The sequence below is a fragment of the Salvelinus sp. IW2-2015 genome, unplaced genomic scaffold, assembly GCF_002910315.2.
Source record: "Salvelinus sp. IW2-2015 unplaced genomic scaffold, ASM291031v2 Un_scaffold4055, whole genome shotgun sequence".
NCBI classification, from domain to species: domain Eukaryota; kingdom Metazoa; phylum Chordata; class Actinopteri; order Salmoniformes; family Salmonidae; genus Salvelinus; species Salvelinus sp. IW2-2015.
The window spans coordinates 66,913-73,145 of NW_019945327.1; the positions used below are offsets into that span (position 1 = coordinate 66,913).

General features: G+C 44.3%; 1 pseudogene; it reads right to left on the reverse strand.

Annotated features, from left to right (window-relative positions):
* The window catches only part of LOC112076808 (glycogen [starch] synthase, muscle-like), a 21,708-nt pseudogene extending 17,271 nt beyond the window's left edge, over positions 1–4,437 (reverse strand).
* Between the last annotated feature and the right edge of the window lie 1,796 nt (positions 4,438–6,233).

Consider the following 6,233-nt stretch of genomic DNA (forward strand, 5'->3'; position numbering starts at 1 on the left):
AATGGCTCCAGCAATACTGAGGAAGACAATGTGGGTTAAATATAATGGTCCAGCATAGTGAGGAGACAATGTGGGGTTAATATAATGGTCAGCATACTGGAGGAAGACAATGTGGGGTTAATATAATGGTCAGCATACTGGAGGAAGACAATGTGGGGTTAATATAATGGTCAGCATCTGGAGGAAGACAATGTGGGGTTAATATAATGGGCCAGCATAATGGAGGAAACAATGTGGGGTTAATTACGGAACCTATACAGGAATACTGTCTAATGAATTGCAACCTTGCACGACCAAAGCCATTATTAATCTGGCTAGAACAGTGTCTGCCAACCGTCCATCTCAAAGCATTTCTAGTCTATTAAATATTCGTAGAAAAGCCAAGAACGATAAAGGCTTACGCTCCTTTTTTAAATCGTGTTGAGCTGTTGCTGGTAGGTGCACTTGATTCAAAAGTCTTGCGCACCGGTAAGCAAAGTCTTCCCATGAGACGAACTCTGCATACCGGCAAATCTGTGACTAAACGAGTGCACCTACTGCGCTGCCCAATTGGAAAGCTCAAATCTGTGGCTACAACTTCCATGACCCTGGCCACAGCCAAGTGTATAGGCTACTAGTCTACGTAAGATTTAATCACTTTTAAAACCATGACAAAGAGACTGTCAACGAATACAGCAAAGAGCTGCTGTTTTTATGAGTGTTTAAGTTATATTCAGCTCTGTCACTGTTTATATTCAACACTATTAGAAAACGCGCATCTCCGTACTCTTGCTCGGGCTGCAGCTGCAATGAATGGAGTAGCCAAGTATCGATAGCCCTGCGTGTTTTTATTATTAGCAGCTCGTCGTGTCAATTTTAATATTAAGAATATTTCACTTTCTCTGGTCATAGGAAACAACATGAATTTGTGCATTAGCAGATTGCGGTGCGACCGAGTTGCCATCAGGTGGAAGACGGTGTCCCCTCTCTCTGGTAGTCTCACCCAAGGAAAGGAAGGAGAGAGCCAGGGGACCGTGAGAGCGCGGTTGGGGAAAATCGTTTTGAACGTCATCTAACTCGGAATTCCAAGTCGGAAACTCGGGCATCTTTCTAGAGCTCCGACTTTCCGACCTGAAGACCAGTGACGTGGTGATTTGACCTCGTTGACCGTCTGATGCAGTACCATCAGTCCAGTAAATAAACAATACGGTTATTTTAATTCATGCCCACAATGAACTCACAAGTGCTAACCAACTGATCTATTTTGTTATCAAAGCTCGAGTTTTAAATATAATATGGTCGATTAAAAATAATGGCAGGCCAATCTCAATAGCCAATATGCTGTGATAATGTATTAGGCCTACTGCCCAAACCTCATTCCTTACTAAACTGTGTGGGTTAATGTAAATAAAACAATCTGAGCAGTAGATCTCAGCTGCTTTTTGACTGTGAAAGTGATCTTGACTCGAAAAGGTTGGGTGACCACTGGCTAGAACCCCTACTTCCTGTAAACAGTGAGCCGTGTGTAGCCACCCCCCCAACCCATTATCCCTGACATCCCTGGCATCAACCACCTCTCTAGTCCTAATCTGCAGAACTCCTAGTAATCTAATCCTGACCCTCCTGGTAGCAACCCTATTCCCTGACCCTCCCTGGCATCAGCCACCTCTCCTAGTAACCCATATCCCTGACCCTCCTGGCAGCAACCCATTATTCCCTGACCCTCCCTGCGCAACCTACTTCTCCCAGCAACCCATATCCCTGACCTCCCTGACAGCAACCCATTATCCCTGACCCTCCCTGCAGCAACCTACTTCTCCCAGCAACCCATTATTCCTGACCCCTCCCTGACAGCACCCATTATCCTGACCCTCCCTGGCAGAACCTACTTCTCCTAGTAACCCATTATCCCTGACCTCCCTGGCAGCAACCCATTATCCCTGACCCTCCCTGCAGCAACCATTATCCCTGACCCTCCCTGCAGCAAACCCATTATCCCTGACAGCAACCCATTATCCCTGACCCTCCCGGCAGCAACCCACCTCTCCTAGTAACCCATTATCCCTGACCCTCCCTTGCAGTAACCATTATCCCTGACAGCAACCCACCTCTCCTAGTAACCCATTATTCCCTGACCCTCCCTGGCAGCAACCCACCTCTCCTAGTAACCAGGCGGTCAAGAAGCCAAAGAGGACGGCGTCGTTGGCCTCGCGGTCGAACCAGGGCACCCCGATAGAGAAAGTTGTCCCACAACTCTTTTTTCCACTTATCCAGGTTCCAGGCAGTGAACGCCACATCTATCAGCACCACGTATGACTGCCTCAACAGCCAACGACCAAAGTACACCTGGGGTGAAGAGAGATGGGGGGAGAGAGAGAGGGGGAGAGAGAGAGAGAGAGAGAGAGTGTGAAAGAGAGAGGAGGGGTGAGAAAGAGACTGGGGTCAGTGTTTTAAAGTAGCTTGCTAGCCAGGCAGACATGTGTCTGGTGCTTGTTAGCCATGTGTCGCTACAAACTAGCATATCTTCAATGTGGTCACAGTCTGGACCTGGAGTGTTTGACATGTATATGTTTATTTCGTCGTTGCCCAGTACAGAGAATTTAAAGACAATTTCCTGTTGTTTATACCACAAAGAACTGGGAGCTTACACATGACTACACAATGTTCCACAGCTTCCAGTCCTCAAGTAAGGACGATTACGATTAGGGCACAGTATCGCTCTCCTCCAATCAAATGATCTGACCTCACTACACACGGCTTTCCATGGTGCACTGCACTGCTAGAATGCCAAGGAGTGACTCAGCATGGCACACAACATATGAACTACACATGCACGCTACAGACTGCCTACTAGAAATAGACAGCAGTGTGTGTGACACTGATACAGCCTTTAACCTTTTACAGAAATACAGAGATTAGAATGACAAGGACAGAGAGTGAAGGATAGAGTGAAATAAAAGAGAGAGAAAGAGGGACACTATGTGTGTGTGTGGACGTGTTCAACTATACTTGTGGGGACCAGAAGTAAACATATGTATTTTTGACCAACTGGGGACATTTTGTTAGTCCCCACAAGGTCAAATACTATTTCTAGGCGGTTTATGGTTAAGGTTAGAATTAGTGCTAGGGTTAGAATTAAGTTTAGGGTTAGGAACTAGGATTAGGGTAAGGGAAAATATGATTTTGAATGGGACTGACTTGTGTGTCCCCACAAGGTTAGTTATACAAGACTGTGTGTGTGTGTGTGTCCTGGGAAAAGGCCAATGCCATGGACCAGTGTCAGGTGGGGTCTTGGGGTGCACAGGGGCTTTTGAGGCAAGGTTGACGTCATGAAGTAACTGATCAAACCTTTTTAAAAACTGAAGGACACTGCTTAGAAATGCTTAAAATGGAATAATACTGCTTTTAACCTCATCATAATCCCCAAAAACTTAAATTGCAAGGACGTGAATAAGTTATGTATAGCTAATGTTTTTTTCTGTTGTTGTCAACGTCACGATCGAGAACCAATGGTAATTCAGGAAGCTGTACACACACAGGCTAGTTGAGGTAAAGATTCTAATTAGAAACTTCACACTGGGTTCTAATAAGTTAGTTTTAGTCTCATGGATTTATACTCCTTTGCTGCATTTGGTGCTAGTTGGTGCTAATGTTACATGTAGCTCCTTTAAAGCGACAATCTGCAGTTTGGTAAAAAGCTATGGACGCAAGGACTGACCATCCATGATATAACACATAGTTTAAACCATGTTTGATTTATACGGTGTTTGTTTATGTTTACAAACATTGGAGTAAATCAAGCTTATATATTGTGGGTTCAGTTAAACTAAGCTCATGAGGCATTTATATAAGTTATATTCTTAAAGAATCAAAATGGGTACATATTAACTTCTAAGTCCAAAAATGGATGAAGCAACTGCAGATTTCCCCTTTAAGTCCTTTAATAGTGCCAGCAAACTGGTGTGGATCTCTGTGTGGGTCTCTGTGTGGGTCTCTGTGTGGGTCTCTGTGTGGGTCTCTGTGTGGGTCTCTGTGTGGGTCTGTACCTTACATCCACTGGAATTCATCTTGTCTATGGCTCTCTTAAGGGCAGGGTTGGTGGGCTCGATCAGCTCCACCTGGGTGCGGACGTTACTCTCCACGTACGGACCAACCAGGAAATAGTTTTCTCCCCATTCCTCTGCCGTCAGACGGGCTTTGGTCTGGATCACTGTGTAAATCCCACCAACTGCACAGAGGCACGGACCAAGATTTATTACTAATATACTGTCGTTACACACAGAACCGAGAGTTATTACTAACATACTGTCGTTATACTGTCGTTAGACACACACAGTGATACCTTTGTTGGCCACCTCCCATGCGATCTCGAAGAGGACAGCGTCCTCCAGGTCAAACTCTCATCCCACTCCTCCAACCCGACAGGGAGGTGATGGACAGGCTGCGAGCCAGAGGCATGCTGGGAAGGAAGAACAACACACATGGTTTAGAACATGTCATGAGAGACACATTTTTTTTGGAAGGAAGGGTATATTCAGCTGGCAGAGCTAAAATAGCTGAAGATGTACAGTTAGACATGGGGGTCATCATTGAGGTGGAAAAAAATGGGTTAGGAGTAGAGTCGGTGAGGTTAAGGGTGAGGTTTTAAAGTTACCATTGGTCAGGAGTAGAGTCGGTGAGGTTAAGGGGTGAGGTTAAAAGTTACCATTGGTTAGGGTAGAGTCAGTGGATTTAAGGGGTGAGTGTTAAAGTTACCATTGGTTAGGAGTAGAGTCGTGAGGTTAAGGGTGAGGTTGAAAAGTTACCATTGGTTAGGAGTAGAGTCAGTGAGGTTAAGGGTGAGGTTGAAAAGTTACCATTGGTTAGAGTGAGTAGAGTCAGTGAGGTTAAGGGGTGAGGTTGAAAAGTTACCATTGGTTAGGATAGATGTCAGTGAGGTTAAGGGGTTGGTTGAAAAGTTACCATTGGTTAGGAGTAGAGTCAGTGAGGTTAAGGGGTGAGGTTGAAAAGTTACCATTGGTTAGGAGTAGAGTCAGTGAGGTTAAGGGGTGAGGTTTTAAAGTTACCATTTGTTAGGAGTAGAGTCAGTGAGTGTTAGAGGTAGGTTGAAAAGTTACCATTGGTTAGGAGTAGAGTCAGTGAGGTTAAGGGGTGAGGTTTTAAAGTACCATTGGTTAGGAGTAGAGTCAGTGAGGTTAAGGGGTGAGGTTGAAAAGTTACCATTGGTTAGGAGTAGAGTCAGTGAGGTTAAGGGGTGAGTTTTAAAGTTACCATTGGTTAGAGTAGAGTCAGTGAGGTTAAGGGGTAGGTTTTAAATTACCATTTTGGTTAGGAGTAGAGTCAGTGAGATTAAGGGGTGAGGTTTTAAAGTTACCATTGGTTAGGAGTGAGAGTCAGTGAGGTTAAGGGGTGAGGTTTTAAAGTTACCATTGGTTAGGATAGAGTCAGTGAGGTTAAGGGGTGAGGTTTAAAGTTACCATTGGTTAGGAGTAGAGTCAGTGAGAATGTGTGTGCTCCATTTCCAGCGTTTTACATATCAGTATCCTGACCTCCAAATCAATGTTGATGTAAATGAACAATAAAGTCATTTCTTATTCTTATCATTAGCGTACCGCTGGTGGACAGCCTTTAATATCTGCTGGTTGAATATACACTATTTTAAAGCATAATTAGAAGCTATACACAGCTTGTTTACATTGTGTCTCTATGACAAAGAGTATAATGCAGTGGTGAGTAAAAGATGCAGAAGGAAATGTCTCTGTTTGCTGCCCCAAAACAGAAGAGTTAACATGAACACACTGTATGACATGACTGTCAACATCACAACCCAGGTCATCTAAGAGGTGTGTGTGTGTGTGTGTGTGTGTAAAAAGTACTGTATCCAAATCTGATAACTTGATCAAATGACACCAATGATGCTTATGGCCCATAGTATTTGGTCAGTGGTACAGGGGGAACTTTCTAGACTTAAAAGACATCATGAGTCATCACCATCTCTGTACCCCCAAACAACCACCCATAAACAACACCCATATACAACCAGACCCTGGGAGTGGTCTCCCTAGGCAGATGGGTTGCCTCCACAATGTAACAATGTTCCAGCATAGGTCTGGGATTTTTATTTTACCTTTATTTAACTAGGCAAGTCAGTTAAGAAACAAATTATTATTTCAATGACGGCTAGGAACAGTGGGTTAACTGCCTTGTTCAGGGGCAGAACGACAGATTTTTACCTTGTCAGCTCCGGATCGTTT